Source organism: Protomyctophum bolini (assembly GCF_963924005.1).
Source record: "Protomyctophum bolini genome assembly, chromosome: 20".
NCBI lineage: Eukaryota > Metazoa > Chordata > Actinopteri > Myctophiformes > Myctophidae > Protomyctophum > Protomyctophum bolini.
The window spans coordinates 10,728,144-10,755,307 of record NC_137881.1 but is presented as its reverse complement, the minus strand read 5'-3'; the positions used below and the strand labels follow the sequence as shown (position 1 = coordinate 10,755,307).

Genomic DNA, 27,164 nt, shown 5'->3' with positions numbered 1-27,164 from the left:
TATATACTGTATATATATATATATATATATATATATAGCGGTCAGAACATGAGTCACAAAATCTGACACCTAACTAATGTCATCATTACTCTCACTAAATGATGTTGCTGGATGATTATCGGTGTGCGTGTTGGAGATATATGAATATAGGATCCTGACCTCCTTGGGAAGGGTATGTGTGTATCATATTTTTAATGTCCATAAGTGCGAGCTATTTGTGATATCTTAATCCATTCCGCCTGAAGTACACTGGAGAGAGTAACCCAAGTCTGCGGAGCACCTCAGGCCGAACTGCCGTTCTATGAATATCGGAGACCATCTCACTTCCCAGCAGAATCACTTGTAGTACTGTAGCGTACACTATGACAATTCCAAACAAATCCCACGTCAGACTTAGAAGGTTTATAACGAAGTTAGCAGATAAAGATATTCCATATAAACCTTTTTTTGACGAGGCATATGTGAGCAGCATTGCAGCTACAGGACCAACAGGCATCCCTGTCTAATCTAGGGATGATGCGTGTGGAGGAGGAACAGGCTACGTCGTGAAGAGAGGGCTGCCAGGATGTATGGGCTTTTAAAACTGCCTCTGTGGGCCTTGGAAGCAAAGGAAATTTATAGACTGGCATACTTCTATAAATATACCCACCCCGGTGACAGCGTGCATGTGTGTGTGTGTGTGTGTGTGTGTGTGTGTGTGTGTGTGTGTGTGTGTGTGTGTGTGTGTGTGTGTGTGTGTGTGCGCACGCATATATTTTTTATAGCCTTACTATATATAAACAAGGGCTGTCTGTGTGCCATGTTATCTATATGCAACACGGGTGATGCAACTCCCGAAAAGCATCTGAAATAGTTCCAAAAATATACATGAAAAGGGAACATGCACGCTCCTCTGTGCTGTATGGCTTTGAAGACATGACTGCAGCCTTCACCTGTCAGCCAGCATTAAATGGTAAATGGTGCATTTATATAGCACATTTATCCAAGGCGCTTTACATAGATTGTGCATTGCATTCACCCATTAACACAAACATTCATACACCGATTGCAGCGGAAGCCATACAAGGTACCAGCACATCGGGAGCAATTTGGGTTTCAGTGTCTTGCCCAAGGACACTTCGACATGTAGACAGGAGGAGCTGGGATTTGAACCGCCAACCCATGGATCATTGGATTGGACGACCTGCTCTACCTCTTGAGCCACAGCATTGACCCAAAGTCAACGAGAGAATGAGAGGATAGACAGACAGACAGACAGACAGACAGACAGACAGACAGACAGACAGACAGACAGACAGACAGACAGACAGACAGACAGACAGACAGACAGACAGACAGACAGACAGACAGACAGACAGACAGACAGATGCCCGACACTATGAAATGAAGTTGTCAAGTGAATATGACAAACTTCTCTTCAACGATGCCAAAATGTGCAGGACGATGATGTATATTCTTTAAACCACCTCCGACAGTGGCAGGTTTCAACGAGGCCGGGCAGGTAACCACAGCAGCTCATATATTAACGCCGAATTTCCCACACAGACTTCTTTTTACTCCCCCCGGGGCGACCATTTACCAAAAAGGCCACAAACGGCATGCATGTAATTCTTGAGAGCGGCCCTCCCCACAAGAGACTAAATAATAGATTAGCAACACGGCAGCAGCATGCAACCAGCGCTATATTATGGCCCCGGCCCAAACTGCCTCATTAGCTGGGGAGGAGTGTAAAAGATAGCCGGCTGCTAGTTCAGGTGATGGCACTTCAGAGCTGGCCTTTGGCAGTGGTGGCTCACCCTAAAGAGAATATACGGCTTGTCGCTGGGCACAATTCATCTTGTAATCCGCCTTAAAGCTGCTAAGCTTCCCTTGGTCAAAAATGAATGGAGAGCAACAGTAAGGGAGACGGATAGATGGGGAGAGAGACAGAGAGAAGAGCTATAGGGTGAAAAGGCAGTGGTGGAAAAAGTACTTGCGTGTTTTACTTAAATAAAAGTATCAATACTGCGATGTAGAATTACTTCATTACATTATTACAAGTAAAATGTACTCGAGTAAAAGTAAAAAAATATTGCCATGAAAATGTACTTAAGGTATCAAAAGGAAAAGTACTCAGAATGTCTGAGTGTTTTGAAAATAGCAGATCTGCAAGCTCACAAAGCGTCGCATTGTGACGCATTTTCAAATGGCCGAAATGTATATAGGTCTGAACTCTGAAGTGGGTAATGTAATAAAATGTATGTATTGTAATATTAATCAAAATCTACAAAGAAACTATAAAGTTGTCAAATAAATGTAGTGGAGTAAAATCACAATATTTGGATACAGATGTAGTGGAGTAAAAGTCCACAGGTACTGTCAGGTAGTATTGGAAAGTATTGGAAAGACTCAAGTAAAGTACCTCAAAATTGTACTTTGGTACAGTACTTCCACCACTGCCAGGGAGAAAAGGTTTGGCGGCTATATGCGAGTCTGCCAGGCAGATACTGTGCAAGACAAGGAGTCGGAGCAACAGAGGCTGGGAGGGAAGGGAGAGCATGATGGATCGGGAGATGATCAGGCCCCTGGGATGATGGAGTGAGACACAGTCGGTTCGGGCCTTCTGGTCGGAACCAGAGGTGACCGAAGCCATTTTCATATACTGATTATCTCCTCCCTCTGCACCTCCATCCATCCCTCTTTCAACATCCTCCTCTTTTGCCCGCTCCCTCTATCTCCCTCTCTCTCTTTGCCTCTGCGTCCCCTTTCCAAATGGCAGGCATTATACCGGACATGAAAAGTCATTTTAGTTCCGCCTCACTTCTTCAAAGCAGCCTACTATAATTGCAGATCGAGGAGACAGAGAGAGAGACATAGAAATAGTGTGTGAGACAGAGCGAGAGAGAGAGAGATATATAGAGAGAGGGGGGGGGGAGCGGTGAAAAAACCTAATGTAAACATTGGCTTCTAACCGAAAAGATTGATGAAATTGAAATTCAAAGCCAGCACAAGGGGGGGGATGACAAAAGGGAATGGTAAAGTAGAAATCACAAGGGACACAGATTCTTCACAGTTCACACGTTGAGTTTTTCTGGTAAGCTGCATGACAGTGTAAGCCCTGAGCCAGCTGTTTCCACGCCATGTGTTTCTCACATGGCTAGTGGGACATACGTTCACGCTTATATCTCCACACTGGGCATATGGGCGCCAGTGAAGAGCGTTTGTTTGTGTGCGTGCGTGGCGTGCATGCACATGTGTGTCTGTGTGGATTGAGCCAACGTCAATCCCATTTCAGCATGTGTCACTTCAAGTAATGCGGTGCAAATTGGGGAAACATTTCCAAATCATGAAAAATAGATCCACTATTAAATCGTGAAATTGCTATGTGACAATGTCACTGCACTGTCTAATACAACTTTTCCCTTTCAGCTGGCTCTAGCAGGCATCTGACCATCTCAAATGGACAACAACTAACTGAAAACAAAGATAATCTTACATAGCACACATTCACACACCGATGCCAGAGGAAACCATGCAAGGCACCAACCTGCACATTGGGAGCAATTAGGGGTTCAGAGTCTTGCTCAAGGACGCTTCGACACTAACTCTGGGGGAGCCCGTGTTCAAACTGGGAACCTTGCGGTTTCCATCCGGTCACTCTACCCCTGAGCCACTGCCGCAGTGCCGCCCAAAAATTTTCCCAGTTTACAAGCTTATAGACACTACTCCTCGCCTCACACACGCCTTTTGCACAGCAGCGTGACCGTTCTTAGAAAGAGCCTACAGAACCAACGAAAGATTGCATGTTTTACTTTTACAATTTAGGCATTTATCAGACGCTCTTAATCCAGAGCGATTTACATTAAGCAAGAACAAAAGCATGACAATACATCACATAGACAAAAAGCAGTTATCATGAACCATGTGTAAGCTAAGAACGTAACAGTTGAATATCTATATAATGAAACTATACAGTATACATATAAGCTATACTACACTATACTATACTATACAATACTATACTATAAAGTGCTATGACTACATAAAATGCAATTCTAGTGCCGTCTACGTAGCTATAAGTCTGTATAAAATACTATTCAAGTCTACATAAAGTGCTATCTAAGGGGCTAGGGCAAGTTCTACGGGCCATGATGGAGTCTGAAAAGGTGGCTTTTCAGGCTATGGCGGAAGATTGGGAGTGAGGTTGCAGTTCTGATTGTAATGGGAAGTGCCGTTTTACACCATCTTTTGCCTCAGCACACACACAAAATAGAGAACCAAATGTTTCATTCAGCCAAGTCATTCCCTCCGACAGGAGGTCAAGTAAAGATAGACACTTTTAACAGACTGGAAAGTATATGTCTTCTGTACTAGATCCACACCACCTCCATCACCAACCACCACGTACGGCAGCACGGCCACTCTCTCTCTCCCTCTCCCCCCCCTCCCTCATTCTCTCTCTCCCTCTCTCGTGGAAACAATTTTTAAAACTGTCATAGTTTAATTGAAATTCCATCACTTGTGTGGCTGCTATTGTGGAATAATTTGATAATGCCGTGTGACATGAATGCACAGCGCATGAAGGCCGCCAGGCTTTTATTTCCTCATTCAGGCAGGGTTATTCAAATGAATAAACCCTGCCACAAAAAAAATAAATAAATTGATGTTTGGGTGAAACACAATTGAGTCCTTAAATGGTGCACCTATATTCAGCAATGCTGGCTCCCTCATATCTATCTAGTCAATATTTGCTACTGGAGTTACATGTCTCAGTTGCTCCCCTCCGCCTCCCATTGCAGTGGTTCTTCTTAAACTCTTTCCAGGGCCTATCAGTGACCGGTGTTCAGTTGCTAGGAGGGGTTACAGCTAGGGCGGGGGGAGCTGGGGTGGCGTGGGGGGGTGACGACCCACAATGGAGGTCAAGGGCAGAGATTCCACTCGCCTGCCAGCGCCACTGACCCTATTTTCCAAATCCAAAGCGGTGTCCTTCCCCACCTCCACGCCCATGTCTTCACAACTGGCTACAGGCATTTGACATCCATCATAACTCCTGAAACTCAATCTGCATGCAAAGAACAGCTGCGCAAAAGCAGCAGTTGTGCAACTGCTGCCCCCCCCCCAACCCCCAACTCACCTCTTAGCAATTTTCGAACACGCCAGTAATCTCTCAGCCTCTTAGTCTATAGCCGATGCTTATGGCACACTGAAATGTACTGCTAAACGTGCTGCTGGGCTGACAGTATGCTGAACGTCAGTGCAACAGGGGCTGTGTTACGCCAGACATAAAGATATGTTGAATGAAATCAAAGATTGTGGAACAATGTGCTACAGTCAACTCCCCCCCCCCCCCCCCCCCCACACACACACACACACACTCCCCCCCACCACCACCACACATACCCGTGCGAGCGCAAAATAGGCCTAGCTACCTTCTTATGATAAGATTAATTACAAGAAATAAAGATGAACAAAGATAGATGTGTCTACATGAAAAGGTACAGACGGAAAGATTATGGGAGAGAGAGTGAGGGAGGGAGGGAGAGATAGGGGGCCAGGGATAGATAGAGAGCGAGAGAGGGGGAATGAGGGATTGAGAAGAGGGAAGAGAGGAGTGAGAGATAGATAGATAGAGAGAGAGAGCGAATATAAACAAGAGTGAACAAGCTTGGATATCCCTGCACACCCCTCCCTGCAAAACAATATTTATGGCTCAGCTCTGTGCCCTGACAGGGTGATGGACAGTAGAGGTGATTTTGCCTGGGCGTGAAAATAGGCTTCTTATTACTCAGACCCAGTGGTAACTTGAATATCAATAAAAGAAGAAAGGAAAAAAATGCTACCATTCCCCTATGTGTAAAGGCAATGCCCCGTAGCGGTGGTTTTTATCAAGCAACCCACCCTTGACGCTGGGTTCTGCAGTACTAGAGGTTATGGGAGGAAATGCTTGCCAAGTAAATAAGTGAGTGAAGTGATTGAACAGAGGGACTAGAGAGAAAAGGGAAAAAGAACATACACAACATGGTGGGACTGAGGCCAAAGCACACCAAGGGTAAAGTCATGATCACTTCATTATGTTGCGGTGCTTGCTCAGTGTTCTGCGAAGTCAAACCGTTTTCTCATTTGTCACAACGCATCAAGCCGGTCTCTGTGAAGCGAGGCTCGGAATCGGTGGGGGGCCCCCCTTGACGCAGAAGCACAGACACTCATTTATCAACGTACTGTATGGTCGCGACAGTAACATGTGCACATGTGCTGCAAAAAACACGCGTGTCGGTGGACACATGCGTGTCCAAACGCACTGCCCCATGTGTGCGTGCCTGTGTGGCGATGCAAGATGCCGCTGTGTATGGTCGAAATGTCCCCGTGAAACCCGCTGCCCTGCCCTCTCTCTATTTTGTGCCCTCAACTCGTCTCCTGCTTTCTTGGCCATACATAGCGGTGCCGCTGTGATTTTCGAAATGACCCTCTGTAAGTCAAACTTCCCCCACAGCCACCCACCCAGTCTGCTAGCCTGCCGGCTGTCCGCTCCGCCTGCCAGTGGGTAGTTGTTAAAGCCCGACGCTGGTGCAAAATAAGCTAGATTACACCCACTGGATTACAGAGGGCTGTCTGCTGCAAGGGGGAGGAGGAGGAGGAGGGGGTGGAGGTGATTGCTAACAGATCTAGTGGCATGCCATCTCCAGTCCCAACGCCTCGGCGCCCCATAATTGCGGACCCTGTGTTTACGTATCCGTTTTTGTAATGTAAGTGTTGATTTCTCATTCCAGTCTCGTAATGGGGGCCCTACCCTTAGCATAACTTTAAGCAGTGCTCATACGTGCACACACAGACACGCGCACTCGCCACAAGCAAGCAAAAGTCGTGTCTCATTCCCCACTTTTTCCCCTTATTTTCTTTTTAAAATAGACTGGTGAGTCAGAGCTACTTGCATGTGGTCAGACAATGGCATTGTGGTACAATGCCCATAAGAGTGCTTGATTTGTGCTGGACAAGGATGAGGAACAACTGAAAGCTTCTTCAGTCCTCACGCGTCAGTTACTTGAGCTGTATACGCAACGCAATATCTCCACTCACGCGCTTGAGCGATCAATAACACCACCTAGTACTAAATATAATAACAGAAAGTAATGGAGATCTGAATTACATTGTTGACTTTTCCCTGAATTTCCACCTCGAAATACCCCAGTGCTTCGCACGCGGCCAGACACTGCAAAAATGCAGGATATGATTTCAGACTGCTGTGCTTGAGGCACCAAATAAAATAAAAAGGGGAAAAATAGAAAAAAGGTTTAGCGAGCTGAACGGTAAAAAAAAATGGCCAGACTCAGATCATATATAGGCTGTATCTTAACCCTGACAGCTTTTCATAGGCCAATGGCTCTCAAGTTATTGACTTTAGTAGTGTCACCTTCACAGATGAGCACACACACTAGACAGCTGAACTCCCTTCCCCTATTTCAAGGTGCTAGAATATTCTATTTGAGAGATATAACAAGACTCTTCCCATATGCCTTCATAAAGGTCAGCGAGTTGGGGATGAGGTTTTGAGAAAAGAGACGGTCGCTTCAGCGCCTCTTTTCAAAGAAAACGAGCCACTTCGCGCTCATCAGCGCTCTGTGGATAGAAGCACTTAAACCGTGCACCATGTCAGTAAATATTCATTTGGTCTCTTTTTGAGTGCTGCCGTCGCAAACAGCAAAATTGGAAATCGAACAGGCAGTGGCAGCGTTAATTGCGCCGTGCCAAAAATGGGCAAGTGCTAATTGCCTGAGCTGGAAACTGTAAAACATGCAAGACAGACAGTGGAGCTGCTGGGGTGAGCTCTCTGGGACTGCTTACTATGGCCGTAAACTGGGAATCGCTTGAGCAAACACACACATGCACACAAATTGGCCTTTGCAGGCACAGGCAGTTAAATGCACACCACACAGACTCTACGCCAGTGGTTCTCAAGCATTTTCATGTCTAGGTCTAGGACCCCCAAATGTATTTGGCCTCGGACAAAAGGTTTTGTGCCAGGGCGCCCCATATACAGTAAGATTTGTCCCAAGATATATAAAATATATTTCAAAAATATTTTCGAATAGCCGGACCCCACAATGAGAACCACTGGTGCGCATGCACGCACACGTGCACACACACACACACACACACACACACACACACACACACACGTGTGTGCACACACACACACACACACACACACACACACACACACACACACACACACACACACACACACACACACGTTCTCCTCAATCACAGCCCTCTGATTTGTCCCTGGAAGCAGCACACTGTACACAGCCTTGCTGAACAGCTAAAACAAAACAATTTGCAGAAACAGGTTGTGGCAAAAACTGAAATTAGACTTAATATTCTAAAAACAATTACAAATCATAGGCCTACCTATAGACTACAGGGCATAGTAGACTACATGCTTTTGAGAAACTAAACAAATGACATGTATGACCAATAAAGTGCTTATTTATGTATTCGTTTGTATGTATTTTTTGCATTGCCAATTTGCCATGGCTGTGTCGTCTCTACTGCATTCCTGCTGACTCGCTGAAGGGAGTGAAGTCCCCTAGTGGCCTAACGGGTGCACTGAATGAGCACAGGTGATGTGCGCAGAATAATAGCCCCACACTCACACACACAAGACACACACACACACACACTACAGCAAAGTCTCAAAACAAACGGTTCTTAAACATGATGGACAGACAATTGGTTACGGGTTTTCGTGTACACAACTACACGCACGCACACACACACACACACACACACACACGCGCACACACACTACAGCAAAGTCTCAAAACAAACGGTTCTTAAACATGATGGACAGACAAGGGTTACGGGTGTGTGTAGTGTGTGTGTGTGTGTGTGTGTGCGCATGTGTGTATGTGTGTACACTTTGCAGAGCTTCATTATTCAAAGAGCTGCCAACATTCAAGCCCTTGCCTTGGCTGACTATCGGAGCCACAAAAAAAGTGTTCCAAAAATAAAGCAGATAAGATGAGGGTCTGACTGTGGAGTTTATGGAATGCAGTTTGAGAACCTGACAGTGCATGGACTCGTTCAGCATAACTTCTAGTCGACATGCCGATTTAGTCCAATTTTAGTAGCCTACAGGGGTGTCAAATTATTAATTAATGTGTTTTCACTGGACTACTTCAATTTCATATAGCGCCTATTATTTTGTATGTATTCGTTCAAGTTAATGTGTTAAAAATCTAATGTATTTGTACCGTGTTTAAATACAAAATATAATTTCTATAATTTTCGCTGTTTTGCTTATAGGAACGCATATGCCTCAGACCTCTCACTAAATAAAATGGCCCTCAAATTAAATGATGCCAGCTGCTCAAACACTATACATTTTATCCAGAATACACACGCACACCCCCACACACACGAAAACAAAGAAATTAAGATAATTGAGGTTTCCCTATTAAATTGCTTAGAGGCGAGACAAAGGTTGCGTTGCTCTAGCTCAAATTACGCATAGGTCTGATTCTGAATGAATAGAGCAAATGAAAAAAATTGCCATATAAAATAAATAATATATCGCTCGGGTCCTCAAGACGCGTAGCCTACGTCGTAGTTCCTAATTAGGACAATATGTTTCACATGTTGTGCACATTCACAATCACAACAACTTACTTCAATCACAGCCCAGCTGCGATCAGCACGAGTTCTGAAATCACTGCGGCAGGCATGCAGGGACTTTCTGTCTGTTGTGTCTGTCAGTGTCATGCCCAGATATGTCAGTGACATTATAAAGGTCCTCTCTTCTCTTACCTTATCACCATGTTTGCGTTCAATCTTTAAACTCGGGTCTCTCCCGTTGTCATTAGAACAGCCGCGAGGTTTTACATCCAGAGAAATGACAGTCAAAAAAGTCCGAGGAATAAAATCCGTCTGTCTGTACGCACGGCACGCACGTCTCTCTCTTTCTCACGCGTCGCTCTCTCTCTCTCTCTCTCTTTCCCCCGTCTTCTCGCTCTTATTTCGACTCTTTCCTTTGAGTTCTTGCCGCTCTTCTTTGTGAATAAAACAATGTTCTTCTCCGGGTGGGTGAAGAGAAGAGGCGCGCAGCGCACCGCGCGACAGCGGTCGAGAGTAAAAAGCAGCGCCGTCTGTTGTAAGCCTATGTATCTCTCTGGTGGTGGTGGTGTATAATGTATCTCCCGTTCAGGCTGTGCATGGTGCTCGTTAGCTCTTCATAATTGAATGTGGCTGTGAGACTGACTGTGGTCGTGTGTGTGTGTGTGTGTGTGTGTGTGGCAGGGACAGAGAGAGCCATACACACACTGACCGAGAGCAAGCCCCCGCGCGGAGACGGAGAGGGGATGGAGGGTGACGTCACTCACTCACTGACTAAGCGAGCTGAGCTACACACACACACACACACACACACACACACAAAACTCCCTCAATTCCAGATCAACTTTCCCTGTGTGAGAGAGAGAGTCACTCAGTCCACTGACTAAAGGAATGTGCACTTGGACACTACGGACTGTTTTAGACAGAGGCAAAATATGAGTAGCAGCGTAATTACTCTCAGATGGTGCCTAAAAATGTCTGCGAAAAGCGGGGTTTTTAGGGTCTGTCTGTCTGTGTGTGTTTTATCTTGCAGCTGAGTGTGTATATCGTGAAAAGAGGAGTTAACGGAACTGTATTTTGCCCGTAAACCTCAAGTTTAGTAAGATGTAATATACAGGTGTGATGGTACAATTTGGGAGTTAACGGGAGTTTCCTGTAATATACACATCCATATTCCAAGCTTTTTGCACAGTGTAAGCAATATTCATATACATGAATGAGATAGTTGATGTGTGAGGAGATAGAGAGCGAGAGACAGGGAGAGAGCAAGAGCTTTTTCTGTTGTTGAAAGTTGCCAAACTACAAGGACCAATGTGTTCTGCCTATGTAATCCCACTGTATAACTCACAGTGACTTAAATAAATTATAATTTAAAGTCAGACAGACAGTCAGTCAGTTGCACAGGGCCTCGATCACACGCCGTTGAGACAAACAGACATACCACATATCAGAGGCGTATCTACAATAAGGCCTGTCCAAATCCATTTCTGCCTGGCCAAAATCCATACACTGAGGACAAAAACAAGACCTGAGAACTATTAGTGGACAGCGGATGGGCCGTTGCGTGTATAGAGCGCGACCCTCAATCACCCATTCGAATGCAAATGCAGGCCTTTCAGCCTTGGTATCCTACTGTCTGGCAGGTATATCTCTTTGAAAACCTACTGATTGAGTGCGGGGGGACGACAATTAACACATCTTGCCTGCTCAAAATGTAATTCCTGGAAACGCCACATGCCACATATGCACCACACATCGTCAAGTGCATGTCTGCAAACTCTGATTCAGGGCTGGGGAAAAGACCAACTGAAACTAATGGCCCGGGGCAACACACAAGTGTGAACGAGGCAGTGTTTTGAGAAGAGTTGCCTTTTGTGGCATCAACCCAAAGCTTCTGATGAACAGCCATGCCCTGCAGACACAAACATCTAGCATCTAACAATGGCACATTGAGAGACAGAGAACTCCTTCACATCAGCAGGTCTGTTTTCTAATCTAAACCCGCACTGCTCTAACATGTCATGTATCTGATTGAGTGAGTGGCTGCAGCAGTGATTTATATACCCGCACATCGCATCTGATACCATTTTCTAAGGGCAGAAATTTGATCCGCCAGCCGAATATAGATTTATAGGCCAAACGAAAGTTTTCTTCTAACAATGAACAATGGGGAAATGTGATGAAAATTATTGTTATGTGGACTAATGCCCATAGGCCACAGGGGAAACGTATTGCTTGTGGGAGAGTGATAGACAGCTGTGATGTCTAGAGGACTGAAATGTCTTTCATTTCTTATAATAACGGATATTTGATAAAATATTATTATTAACCATTATTTAAACCCGGAGAGCCCGGGTCTACCCCTGAGCCACTGCCACCCCTCCATTATGACATGATCGGAATAGGGACACTATATAGGGTTCAACTGGTTAATCACAACATATAAATTGAAGCATTATCATGTCTGTGAATGAGATATTTGAGGACCCCCTCTAAAATGAGACGAGGCATCGCAAGGGGCTCATCCTTTCAATGAAGGTATATAACAATATGGCATTCTCTGAATACCCAATTTTGGACATGTGTTATGAAAATGAGCAAAGCAAGCAGCATGACTACAGTAGGTGGTATTTCGAGATGTTCTGTAATGTCTGCGTTTGTTCTTCGAATGCAACTGGATCAGATTAGATTGACTCTTCTTTCTCCGGGTCGAACGTTGTGTTCTCATATTCCTGGCACTGACCGAGGTGGAAAAACAGCAGCACTTCTTGTTGATAAATGGGGGCACGGGGGGGGGGGGGGGGGGGGGGATTTATCAAGGGGCTGGGCTATAGCTGCCTTGTTGGCTCATGACGGCTGAACCCTGTCGTGCAGGGGGACATGAGGCGTCCATAAACCAACAGTCCTTCAGTGCCAAGGATCCGAGACAGAGAGGATGTTCCATTTAGTGTATATACAGTGGTTCTCAAATGTTTTCATTTCAATGACCCCGATAACTGTGAGTGTACACAAATGGAGCAAAATGGACACTTACAGGTCCATTTGGTTCCATTTGTACATTCAGAGTTACACACCCGTATGCATAGGCGGCGGGTGGATTTGACATTTGGCAATATTGTGTAGGGCGTGAACCAGCATACAAATTGGGAAGGCATAGCCCTAGCCTAGCCTTCATGAGCCAATATGCACATTAGCAGCACCCCATAGTCTCGCGTAGCCAGACAATCTCCGAAGGCTATATAGTCTGGAACTACACCTCCCGAAATCCGAGTAAGGAAGCTGCCATTTCCGTTCCCGAAAATATATTTTAAAATATCTTTACATTTTATTTATTTATTTCCCTTTCTGCTAAGCAACAAGCTATATATGCTTAGATGATTTCTATTTATATCAGAATAAATCTGCGCAACTGTAAAGATGAAACGGAAGTGGGGAGGAGGTTCCACTTTCGCTTTATATTTTACTCATGACAGCTCTTCCGTTGCTCCAGACTTGCGAGAGGCAACAGTCTGGTAAGGCGAGACTAGCAGCACCCTGACTCTGTTTTGACCAGAATGGAACAGAGCCTTAATTAGTATCATCGGTAACACCTGTGAAGAAAACGGGAAGACTTATTCTGTGTGCATATAGAGCGTCGCAGTCCCGCCCCCTTTCATGACAACGCCAGGCCCAGGAAATGAATCCCAATGCATTTTTCCCATAGGCATTTCAAAACGTAAAGACCTTTTAAATAAATCGTCGTGACAAATCATGACAACACACACAATATTTTGGACCAAACAAATAATTACAAAGAAGAAAAACAACAAAAAATGTTTTTTTCTACTTTCTAATTCTTTGTTTGGCCCAAAAAATTGTGTTTGTTGTCATGATTTGTCACGACAAGAGTTGGCTTTGTCCGCGGCGTAAACGTCTTTAAATAAATACTTTCTGAAAAGTCTGAGGAAAATGAACGGGGATTTCTTTTCCGGGTCTCTCGAGGGGGCGGGACTGTGACGCTCTATAGCCTATTGATGGAACCAACTGGAGTAATTAGCATCATGTCATTTATCGGAGCTAGTTGTGAATGGGAGAAGGAACATGTGTATGCTACTAGCCATTGGTATACTGCATCAGAGCTATGATTACTTTGAGGATTACTTTGCCTTGGGTATGTTTATACAAACATGAACACCAAAGAGACCCCGCCCACAAAGGGGTCATGTAAGGTGTACCGCTGCTAGACAGTCCCTATGCAAATATGATGGAAATTTAGCTAATGATGTTAAAAGGTCGCAAGGCATCAATATGTATTTGTTCTTGATAAATTATGTACGCACAAATCTATTTGATGTGTGTGTGTGTGTGTGTGTGTGTGTGTGTGTCACATCATGAGATCTATGGGGACTACAGATTGAACTTCACTGATTAGCTTTCAACAGTATGATTGTCAATAAGATTGGTCTCTATATTCATGCCATGGCCATTGGCCAGAGAATAATTGATTCTGATTGGCCGGAAGGCGTGCATTATTTTGTGATAACCAATCTCACTACTGTGGTCTCGTTCCTCCACTATAAGCTAAACCCTATTAGCATCATGCCTTATTCTTCGATAACGCACAGCTTGTCGTAGATTATCCCAGACATAATGTACAGTGTGTACACACACACACACACACACACACACACACACACACACACACACACACACACACACACACACACACACACACACACACACACACACACACACACACACACACACACACACACACACACACACACACACACACACACCTCTTCGACAGTTCTCATATATATACAGCAGTACTTTATGATTCTTTTTCAGGTTGTCCAAGCGGTGGATAAAAACACAGAAGGAGCAGGAATAGGAAAATCAATGTCCTTGTTTTTCCCAAGTTGTGGAAGAGGGGTTCTCGTGGCAGGTTATAAGTGATTCAGAGTAACGCTTTCTATAAAAATATGATCAGCTTAAACTGCATTTTGGTGCTCAATAGGTCACGGTCAGTTCCATATTATTAACCCAGTATGGGGAGTGTCAGTTGAGCTCTACTGATGTTTGTGGTTATATATTCAGTTGACTGTGGTGGTCCCCCAGGGGTCTGTACTTCGTACCTTTTTTCCCCCATACGAAAATAGACAATCTACAAGCTCACACAAATTTGCGTGCAACACACTGTGAGCTTACGCATCTGCAATTTTAAACCGAATGGTCGCCTATTTTCATTTGCCTATCATGACACATGGAATTGGGACTAGTGGTTAAGGGGGATTTTAGTTTTTCTACCTTGTCAGTTATTTAAACTTCAGAAAATCCCCTGCATGACACCAGTAACCCAGGGCTAACTGATCATTCTGCGCACAAAATGGTTACAACCTTGCATTTGATAGCTAAAGGGAGATGTGTAGTGTAAATGCATCACCATCAATTTTTTACTGTAGCCCGAGGTGCTGGAGTTCTCACCCCTGACAAGTCAATAGCACTTTACAAATGATTGCCTGTTAATGGCATCACTCTGGCGTCTGTGTGCCCTGCGACAACGCCGGTGCACTGAAGACGTGTCTGAGTCGGGAAAACAAAGACTGCTCTTTGACGTTCCTCATAAACATGCCCGGCGTTGAGACATTACCACCACCACCACCACCGCGACACCCCGCCCCGCCCCCCCAGCCCAACCCTCCCGCCATCCTGATGAGGTAAACCATAAAATTAATTTCCCCCCCATCAAGTGGGACTCGCACTCTTCGAGATAACAATCTCTCTTAAGCGGATCAATCTAATCCAACGTGTCGAGACGGACAGAGACTGACGTGTTTATGGATGCTGCCCAAGCAGGCAAGAAAGAGAGAGCAGGGTGAGAGAATGACAGAGAGACAGAGAGAGAGGGCTGTTCGCCGACGGCGTCAAGTGCCAAGGTGATATTACACACAACATCTCCGAGGCACAAAAAAAAAGGTAAACCTAACACCCAACGGAGAAAACACCCAACCCCAAACCCCAGCCAAGACATCCAATACCTCCACGTCTCCTGGAGCATACAGTATGTCACACATGATGGACGGGCCAACCCGTCTCACATTCACACGCAATCAACATTTAGCCGAAACTGGAGGACGTAATGGTTACAGAGTGAGAGTTAATTGAAGACAAAAACAACAGAGGATCTTATGGCGACCGCGGTCAGATCGGTCGTACCTTTCTGAGGGAAGGGAGTGAAAGTTTTAACTTTTGTACAGATTGGTGACAGAAGAGGTTAAATGCAATCTATCAGCATGACGCCAGATGGCTGTGACCTAAAGCTTTGTACAATCCCTGACGTATAAAAAAACAAACATCTTTAGCTCCCTACATTGGCAAGTAAACAAAGACAGTCATGACATGAACCCATGGTAAAATTCTCCTCACGCCCCCCTGAAGGTATATCATTATGAAGCACCCTTTCTATTGTTGCAAGTGTCCCTGATAAGAGGTTACCAGGGACTCTGGGAGGCTTTACTATGAGGACAATCGGAACAATCCCTCCCAATTATTAGCATGTGATACACTACTCGTAAGTGGTTGATTCTGTGCTGTTGTTACCGGTGCTGTAAGACCGCCGATTATATGTAACCATATCTCGCATTCTTTCCCGGGGAGTGCGTCACGTTGTCGAAAGTGAAAAAAGTCAGCACAATGGGTGGAATACTGAGGGAGTGGAACCTGAACTCCCGTGAGACCTAATCAAGCTCCTCGTGTCACGGTATGCAGTGATTATTTGCTCAGTCATCTCCTCTGCAAGTGCTGAGTCATGAGTGGTCAATATCACCTTATTGCCTCACGTCAGTCAAGTGACGCAGCGCCGCGATCAAGGCCCGTTTTGATTGACTTCAACGTTTGGTACAGTATGTGATGAGATGAGATGAAAGCAGTCTGTGTCACAGAGAGATGACCCGGGCATGTGTATTGGCATGCAGCATAGAAAAAAGAACCTCCCCCCACAGAGAGATAGAGAGAGAAAGACAAAGGGTGCCAGGAGAACTGGCAAGAGAGAATTCCTGACAGAAGCTGTCAATCTTTGACAGAGTCTCTCTGTGGAACCCAGCACAGGGACAGCTGACTAGCGAAACAGTGCAAATCTGCGTGTGTGTGCGTGCGCATGCGTGCGTGCGTGCGTGCACGTTTGTGTGCATGCTAGAGAGAAGAGATAGGGAGAGAGAGAGAGTATGGATCTGTGCCAAACGCACTGAGTGCCTGACAGGTTGGCACGGACACCACACTGCCTGTCATCACGGAACTGGAATCAAGAGGGGGCGGAGTCAAGATGACAGAGAGTGGAAATGAATGAGAGTGGGGTGTGAATGAGCGACACAGAGAGAGAGAGAGAGAGAGAGAGAGAGATAGAGATAGAGATAGGTGGGGAGCATGGGAATCTTGCAGCAAAGCCTGTAGCTGCGGGGCGTCTGTGTTCTCTAACCTCTTGGTTTTCTTTCGTTTAACTCATTCACGGTGTCTCCGTGCCAAAACCGTGCCCACCCCGTTTTGCTTTATCTGTCTCCATGTCTGGCTCTCTCGACCCGTCTTCCCTCATCCTGTCCGTTCTCATTACCCTCTGCATTCTTCTCATTATCCTTCCTCTTGGCCACCGCTCCAGCCCTGCTTGCTCGTTCACTTGTCCGTTCTCTGCCCCCCCCCCCCCCCCCCCCCCTCTCTCTCTCTCTCTGTCTCACACACACACACACACACTTTCTTTCACAGGCCTAAAGCAGGTGTCGGGTGCTTGTGAGAACACTTGCCGTGGGCGACTGATCACAAGTATTGTTTGCCAGCTGGGCATCCATTGTACAACAGTTCAATGTTCAAAGGTGCATTCTCCAATCCTATCACACACACACACACACACACACACACACACACACACACACACACACACACACACACACACACACACACACACACACACACACACACACACACACACACACACACACACACACACACACACACACACACACACACACACACACACACACACAGTCTGTCTGTCTGTCTGTCTGTCTGTCTGTCTGTCTGTCTCTCTCTGGCATGGTGAGTGGACAGTGACTCTTCGCTGACATTTACTGTAGTGGAGCAGACCTTCATCACTTTCACACCCCCAACGTCCTTCCAATGTCACCGTGCCGCGCAGGAGGAGGAGCGGCGGCACGGTGTAATTGATGGGGAGAGTGTTAATCTAAAGTCAAACACAGGCTGAGTGGAAGAGTTCCTTGGAGAGCAGAAGAGTGTCACACGGGTCTATACTAAAGAAGCAGAGCTGCAGTATATAGGCCCTATATGAAGTCAAACACTTTGTTACAAACACATATAACAAAAATATATATATACAGTACAGTTATACCGTATGATCTATTATTAGTGTTGTGAATCAAAGTTAGTTTCTTTCTGTCATTATGTTTTTTATCTCCTGGTTTCATCTTTCTTTTTTTCCCCGTATAATTTATTTGCATTATAGTGTTCAATCTTCAGTTTATTTTAATGAAAAATAATACCATTATATTTGTTGGATACCAATCATACTAAATAATGATTGTGTTATTATTATTATTATTACCCTTATTATTATTATTATTATTATTATTATTGTGTTATAAGATGGTGTACAACTGACTCTATAGACCTTGGCTATCTGTTTATTTATCACATTTATGAATACCATTAGCTGACAGGAAATACACTTCTTGCACCCAGGCTGTTCCCTAGCAACACAATTCCACTGACTGAAGGTGTATTGTGCTTGCAGTTTGCTGCCCCCTGTAGGCTGCCTTCATATTCCCCTCTCCTGTTTCCCCATAGAGGACTCATGCATGGCCTTACTGATGGCAGAAACCCTGCATCTCCATATTTCTACTATCTACTTCCAAATGAATGCCCTACTTCATCATACTACGTACAACACCGCTTCCCAAACACTGGCTCGAGAACCATTTTCAGGTCTCAGACATTTTTATGGGTCCCTTTATTTTTCCCCCCCTACATTTAGTTTTTTATTATTATTATTTAAAAAATATATAACCAAACCATGTAGCTTTCACTACTTTTGCATTGTAGTTAGCTTGTGTTTGATTAAGTTTGATCTTCAGTTATTTGTCACCTATAGTTTGTCCTTTGATCATATTTTGTAAAACAATTGTCACAGAGCCGTAGGGGCGAAGGTTTAGTATGTTTGGTTAATTCTGTTTTCGCCTGTGTATTTTTAGTTTAGGTAAAATGGTAAATGGTGCATTTATATAGCACCTTTATCCAAGGCGCTTTATATAGATTGTGCATTACATTCACCCATTCACACACCGATGGCAGCGGAAACCCTGCAAGGCACCAATCAGGAGCAATTAGGGGTTCAGTGTCTTGCTCAATGACACTTCGACACTAACTCTGGGGGAGCCCGGGTTCGAACTGGCAACCTTGCGCTTACCATCCAACCACTCTACCCCTGAGCCACCGCCGCCCCTAGGTAAGTAGGTTCAGCAGACTTTTGGTTGTTTCTTTTTGGTTAAGGCTTAATTCAGGGCTTAGTATAGGCTATTTTAAATCATTGTAACCTTCAATTTTATCTGCGACAATTTTCATATTAAAACTGCTGCACTTAAGTAATAAAACATTTCAGTTTTTAATTCAGTTCTTCCATGTTTATGTTGCTACTCTATACCCCTAGACAAATGGTCGTATAACACCATTGCAATCAAAACTGTAGACTTGGATAAGAGAAATCAGGCCTTTCCATCATCAGCCAACTAGTGCTTTTACGAGCTATAGCAACATATGTGTCGGTTGCAGGGTGATCTCGACAGAGGACACAGTACTGTAGCTCGTGTTTGCATTGACAACGTCAACATGGGACAGAGAATGCCATGAACATATCAGAGGGAAGCCAGACAGGAGGTGGTGAGAGGAGAAAGAGGAGAGAGGAGCAAGGTGCCTCGTTCACGGGCTCTGGGGTTTATGAGATGGTTCCCAGCTGTCACTCCGGGCAGTGAATCTGCGGAGCCGTAATGTCTTAATTGTTTCAAATTAAACGCTCGTAAAATGGCAAAGGAAATTAGTTTTTCCTCTCTCCGGCTAATCCAAAGCGGCCCCCTCAACTTACATCTGGGCCCAATATATATATATATATATATATATATATATATATATATATATTCCTTTTATAGGTTCTGAACTGCAATCTTGTCAGAGTGCTGAGCGGCATTTCTCTGCACACGCACAGCCGTCTTTCTCGCAAACACGCGCGCGCCCGCACCCGCGCACACACACACACACACACCACACCCCCACACCCCCACACACACACACACACACCACACCCCCACACCCACACCCACACCCACACACACACACACACACACAGTGAGGACGTGAACATATTCGGACAACACTGGAAGTGGCCGAAACAAAGCAGAAAAATTGTCAAGAAATTAGGACGTCTACAAACTCACAACACAATGTGATGTATTGTGAGCTTGTCGATCTGTGATTTTTTGGTGCACGACAAGCATTAATCAGGCATAGTTCTAACCCTAATACACAAACCTGTCCTCTAATTGCCTATACTACTAATCCTAATCAGAGCATGAATCTTTTCCCAATTGTAAATCTAACCCCCAAAAAATGTTTTAACCATAAAACATCACTTTTCCTTGTGAGAACCAGGAAAATGCTCCTCACAAAGTGTCTATTTCTCATAGAGATGTATTTGTCGCGACATTTGGCCCTCATAAATGCCTAAATAAATATAGTCGCACACGCGCACACACACACACACACACACACACACACACACATCTTTTTTTCCCCTTCCGCGCTGTCTCTTTGTGTGTCAGTGCAGAGGCTTATCATAATAAACAGTCTAAATATCCCATGGGGATTCGCACATTTAGTCCACCACCCCCTCCCTCAGGCGCTCCCCAGTCTCAGCTCATTCCACAGCACACATTCAAATCACTCAACCAGCTAAAGCGCCCTGGATGACATCAGCCTTGCTGTCAGACACACACACACAAACAAATACAAACACAAACATGCACACACGCAACACTAACACAATCCGTAGACACTCACGCTAAACTCACACATCAAGCAGAATGTATGCCTGAATATATGCATTGTATGTATGCACATTCCTATTGTACACATGTGTGCACGCGCACGCGCACACACACGTGCACGTGTACTCTCTCACACACATGCGCACACACGCAACCACGTACACACACCCTTCCTTCCCCAATGTCACTGAGAGAAATTGCCGTGCATACCCACGCCATGTATTATATTTATTGCAAGATTATGCACATCCATTTTGCACATCTGTGCATTCTGTGTGCATAACGTGTGACAATGCCACTTAATTACAATTCCCCAGCCCGAAAATCGAATCTCCCATTAGATCCTGTTAACTTGACATCTCTCCTTCTATTCCCATATAAATATCAGCTCAAAGCGGATTCCGCCGCCGCGACAGTCGAATGCGGCAGCCAATTACCATCCATTAGATCTGTGAAGAGAAGTATTGTAGCGGGAGGGCGTGCGGTAAGGTGGGTGAGGGGTAGGTGTTTGGGGATGGGGGGGGTGGGGGCGGGGGGGTGCTGTCACCTCTCCACTTGGACCTGGAGACTGATTGAAAACGGTGCGTGTCTCAATGCATGCACGAGATTGCAGAATGAGATTCTCTCATTCTTCCCAATGAATACCAATTGGAGAAAAGAGTCAAGATACTTTTCTGGAAGGCTTTCTGAAGCTCTACTGCCACAGCTCATGCCATTTACAGTGGTATTTGAGGTAAAAGTTTGGACTGGGGAGATCTGAGAAGAAAGTATGTCTCTTTATAATACAGGACCTATTGTGGTGGGTAGACTTCTATTAGACACCATCTACGGCTGCTTCACTCAAATGTTGAAATCAATTAGAGATTTTTCAATTCATGGTTGCTGTTGCATAATGAATCGGTGCTATAGCTAAGTACTATACTAATGCGATAACAAAATTAAAAAAAATCTTTCACATACTGGAGGTTTGTGTTTTGACAACCCTGTATTATCCAAGAGGTATTATGCAACATGTCTGGGGTAGATAAATACTGTCAAAGACCATTACCCCAGGAAACAAACTTAACCACTTATAACTATAGGAAGTTACTTAGTTGTATTAGCATATTGGCAGCAGACATTGGCATACTTTAGATATCATCCCACAACTGCTTCCAAAAAGCCACTTAATTTACACCGACAGTGAACAATATGACACCAAAAGAGAGGTGCACTGAGAACTGCTGGAGGGCAGGGTGTAATATTGAAAATGAGCACACATTTGTGCAACCACTGCAGTGTAGCCTACTCTCCACTCTTGCATTCCAAAGTCCATCTCTTCCACTTCTTTGTGATGTGCTCTTCTCTCGTCCTGTGTGTTGTAGCACTGCTAATGCAATAGAGCATTCTCCATCTACTGCCATGATGCTTCACTTCCCAACCTCTCCCCTCTTAATCTGCACTTTCTCTTCTTTAATTTCCATGTCGCTCCTCTCTCCTCTCTTCTTTGTTCACCTACTCCACTATACCCTCTCTCCTCCTCCTCCTCCTCCTCCATCCTCCTCAGCTCTCATATGCCATTTTGCAAGCAGCAGCACTGTACTCTTTTCCTCATCTATCATATTTTCATCTGAACAAACACACACAAGCATTCTTTTACCTTCACTATCAACTCATTACTGCTTTCACCTTGTCACCGTCACATTTTCATTCCTCTTCCACGCTCTACTGTCTTTGTTTTTTGAGGGGAGCCCCTACAACGTCTGGATTCCGGAAATTAGTCATAAAATGACTAATTTGACTAATATGGCAGCCAAGTCTATGAACCTTTAATGATAAAAAACACCATCCAGCATGTGGCAGCTAAGTCTATGGACTTTTAATGATGTAAAAAAAAACAGCACCCCACGTGACATCATGTGGCAGCCAAGTCTATGGACTACTAAACAAACAGTACGATGTTTGTTTAAAGAAGTGACCACATTAACCCTAATAGTCCCCATTTTGTGCATGACATAACAAGCGACAAAGCATTCTAACACTGTAGCGCACCTACAAGCTCACAACGTATCACGATACAACACGTTGTGTGCTTGTAGATTGCCTGTTTTCTCCATTTGCCGTGCGGAAAAGTAAGCCAGGTCTTATAAAATTAAACAATTTGAATTCTGCTGTGTAGCTCCTACTTTCCATGAATATGCAAGCACACATTGTGGTGTTTTTGTCCCCCGTCATTTCCGATGATTTATCTGCCATTACGTGATGTTTTACCTCAAGCCTCAGTGTGCTCCCTGCCCATCTCTCTCACTCTCTCCCTCTCGCTTGTCCCCTTCCTCAGCTGTGTTTTGTGGCCTTTCGCTCCATGCACATCTAAATGGCTAGGGTGTAATCCACTGGCTAATCTGCTGACAGCCTGTGTGACAAGGCATTAGCGCCATGTCACTGCCTACAGCATACAGTCCGTGTGTGTGTGTGTGTGTGTGTGTGTGTGTGTGTGTGTGTGTGTGTATGTGTGCGTGCATGCGTGTTTGTGGGAGTATGGGTGTGTGCCTGTGTGGGAGTGAGAGTGAGGGAAAGGGAGACAGTAAAGGTGAAGGGCTGTGAAGATTTGTGTCTTGTGTGCATACCACATGTGCATGAAATAGCTTGGAATAAGTGTGTGTTGTGTTGTGTGTGTGTGTGTGTGCGCGTGTGTGTGTGTGTGTGTGTGTGTGTGTGTGTGTGTGTGTTAGTGCATGTGCGTGAGTGTGTGAGCCACAATATGTGAGGGGGTCTAGGTAAATGTTTGCGTGTGTACCTAGTTTCCTGAATCTCTGTGCGCACGTGTGTGTGTGTGTGTGTGTGTGTGTGTGTGTGTGTGTGTGTGTGTGTGTGCGCGTGCGTGCATGCCATGGAGGATGGGGTGGTGGTAAAAGAGGGAGAGACAGACAAAATTGGGCAAACATTTTCATCTGCATTCGATTACATCACCAATTCTGGATTATGGTGATGTAATTCATAGACACACTTCCGCCTCCACACTGAGGCTCTTACATTCTGTTTACCACTCAGCCCTGAATTCATAATCAGGGATACTGTAGCTATTAAATTCCCCTCAGAATCCTTTATGATAAAGTTGGTATCTCTGAATGAGACTATGTAGCCCTATAGATGGAAAGTTACCATGCTCTTTGGGCAGCCATAGCTGGGCAGCGAGGCTGTCTGGTAACCAGTTCCCTATGAGTCAGACCGCATAGTCCCCGGTTTGCTCCCCAGCCCGCCCAGTCTGCCGAAGTGTCCTTGAGCAAGACATGCTGCTCCCCTGGCAATAGTTAGGACCTTGAGGGTTTAAATATATTTAAAATACATTAAAAATAGATCCCAATGGAGTGGGAACATAATTATTATATGGCTTCTGGCTGGTATCTGGGAGCATCATGCCAGGACTGATTTGGGTAAGACTGCTTTTAGCTTCAGTGCAGCAAACTCTTGGAATCTCCTGGAGTGTGACTTAAAACAGTGATTTAGCAGAGCATGTTGTTGACTTGAATATCTATTGCTTCTTAAACTGTGTATTCTGTGTATTCTACTTAACCCATTTATTGCTTTTTGTTTTTAGTTTAGCAAACAAGGACCCTCGATCGATCTCTGAGATTAAATAATGATGGATGGATGGATGGATGAATGAATGAGATATGCAACTGTTGTCTGTGGAGGGGTACAATTAGTTTGCAACTTCAACGCCCAAACCACACCTATGCATAATGTAACTGGTAGTGGAGGTATTTTAGGGATTTAGGCTGGTCTCCAAAATAGCAGCTTTTGCAGGGGAACACCCCTTCTCCAATGCTAAATCCCTATAGATTTAGGAACTTTGAACGAAAATAGAGCCCTAGGTCTCCTCCTTTTTTCCCTCAACGCCAAATCTCTTGGCCAAAAATTGCCACTCTACAAGCCTGTAGATTATCTATGTCCGCCAAATGTTCGACACCAGTATACGGATGCTAGGGATCAAGTGGTAAAATGGCTGTCCTCGCATTTCAGCTGCATGCTGCATCATTCATGTCTGCACCTTTCCATTTCAAACCATTTATCCCATTTATCTTGTTCTTTCTATGGCTGATAGGAATGCTAATGAGATGCCATTTGATATGCCAAGACGCAAAACAGGTGCATGCATATTCCAAGCCCGTTTGCATTCATGGGGGTACCAGGCAGCACATGTGTGTTTCTTTGCATGGGGGACAGCAGAATCTCATTCATCATCTTGACCACCTGGTCCATCGGTCCTGCAGAACTTCAAGACAAGAGCTCAATCTCCCCTAACTCTCTCTCCCTCTCTCCCTCTCTCTCTCTCTCCCTCTCCCTCTCTCCAGCGAGCCCTGTCCCCTCCCATCTCCTCCTGAGCGATCCTGTTATCTCGGCTGACCCCTCGCTAGATCTGTCGGCTGGCAGACAGATTACACCGACGGCCGGCGGAGCACAATGGGCTTCCCGTTTGAAGTGTGTGTGTGGGGGGTGCGCGGGGTGGTGGGGGGATATTGGCTGATCCTCGGGAGCTGATAAGCTGGCCGATGCTTTGGCGATGTGAGAAAGTCCCAATCGGAAAGCGGTAGGGGGGTGTAGTCGACTTTAAGCCCACTTCTAATCACTGGGCTTTTCAGAGGGGGATAAGGGGAAGGAGAATGGGAGCTCGGGTTGGAATGGAATTAGGCCCAGATAAAGCCAGTGATAAGGTTGTTGGACCTTTTTTGGGGTGGATGGCTGTTTATTTGAAAGCTTTGTGAGGTGGAGTGTCTTTGATCACATCGGCAGTGCATTGTAAACTTGGGCTAGGGGCCTCGGTTGGATTACAATGACACGCTCGGATAGGCATGCGCTGCCTGCCTTCCTCTATGGGTCCTTACAATTATTTACGATAGCAAAGTATAGACTCATATAGAGTCACTACCAGTGGCTTTGGCACGCGGCATTTTCCAGATAATGAATTGTCCTCCAGGATTGGGATGGTGATTCATTCTATTCATGCTAATTCCTTGCTTTTCCCAGTAGACATCCACCAAGATCTCCATGTGGTGCCTAATTCAAGCTCCATTGTACAATTCACCATATTCACGCAGCATTGTATTATTAAGTTAATGAAATAATGCCACCCCGGGTGGAATTTTTTTGAAATAAATCTACATAGCAAATCTGCAAACTCACAATGTGACACGTCCACGATGCACTGTGAGCTTTTAGATCTGCTATTTGCGTCACATGATACCATTACACAACGTACAGTAGTTTAAGTCAGGCTTTAGTACTGCTGCTACACGGACGATACAGTACGTCTTCTTGCCATTCAAGTGGGAAAGTAGCACAATTATCATTGATTTCCACACACCAGAATAAAGTAGAGCAGAGTGAGACAGACTCCTATGAAAAACGCCTTGCCAAAATACTGTCTGTTTGACGGCTCTCTCTCGGCATCGTGTTGTCTGTGCCAGCTGCTATTTGACAGAAAGTGATTCTCCCCACGGAGTACAAAGACTCAACTATCAAACATTCTATTTCAAAGATAATGTTTTTGGCATTGTCACTTTGTTGTTCGATATGAGAGTCGACGGAAAGACAGAAACAGAGGGTGGGTGAAGTGCCCTGTAGGTCCGATTCAAACCCGGGTCAGGTTGGCTGTGAGGATTTTAGCCTTGTTTGTGAGGTATATGTGCTCTTACTACGTAGGTGAAACACTGGGGTGCCACACACGACTTTGTGTTTTATATGTCTCTTCCATTAATTATCAATTCACTGTTCATCTGTTCAACTATTGAACATATGGACGTTTCAGACGTGTCTTTTTTTGGGGGGGGTTGAACGCGCAGCGAATGTCTCTCTCATTATAAACGCTCGGTGATGCGATGGTAGTGAAGATGAATATTCTCTGACTACTTAAAATATACACAGGACCCGGGAACGGAATCAAGCTCTGAGAGTTCATCTGGGTAATCCTTTTTGCATTCTTTTGTATAAATTGTGTGCCACGTGCCTCTATTTTGCAAACTGTTAATAAAGTGTTCAATCAATCAAAGTGCAAGTGCAAAATTCAACGTACATGTGCATGTGCCAAAGGTGATAGATCACATTCTACGAGTGCTCATATCAAGTTTACAAGCTCTCACATTTTTCACCAGCTCTGTCACTTTTCTTTAGAGACAGATCGCAAAACAATGTTGCAAAATGTAAATGTTTGATGACAAATGTGCATCTGTAGATCTATAAAAAATTGAAAATCTGATTGCGTGCATGCGTGCGTGTATAAAAGGTGCAAATGTCAGATTAGATGTTTGTGTATATCTATACAAGATCTAAAAGACTACAAGATAAGACGACTCCAAACCGTACCAGCCCAGACCTGGAAAGCAGGGAAAACCTTCATTTATTGATCTTTCCTAAATGTCAATGTGTATGGATTCCGGGCAGCAGTCGCCCCGAGTTGAGCAATCCTTCTGATGGCAAGTGATCAAATGAGTCACGGTCCTGCCAAAGCCAGAAAAT

General features: G+C 44.8%; 1 protein-coding gene across 21 annotated transcripts in view; it reads right to left on the bottom strand.

The window, feature by feature from the left end:
- The window catches only part of LOC308335689 (receptor-type tyrosine-protein phosphatase delta), a 313,079-nt gene that overhangs the window by 176,992 nt on the left and 108,923 nt on the right, over positions 1-27,164 (bottom strand). The window contains exon 1 of one of the 21 annotated variants that reach the window (XM_080792833.1): positions 9,784-10,265. The exons of 19 other annotated variants lie outside the window; for them this stretch is intronic. The gene's annotated coding sequence lies outside the window, so the exon portion shown is untranslated. Of the gene's footprint in view, positions 1-9,645; positions 9,754-9,783; positions 10,266-27,164 lie in introns of those variants that run through there. One more of the 21 variants, XM_080792836.1, reaches the window with a different exon arrangement.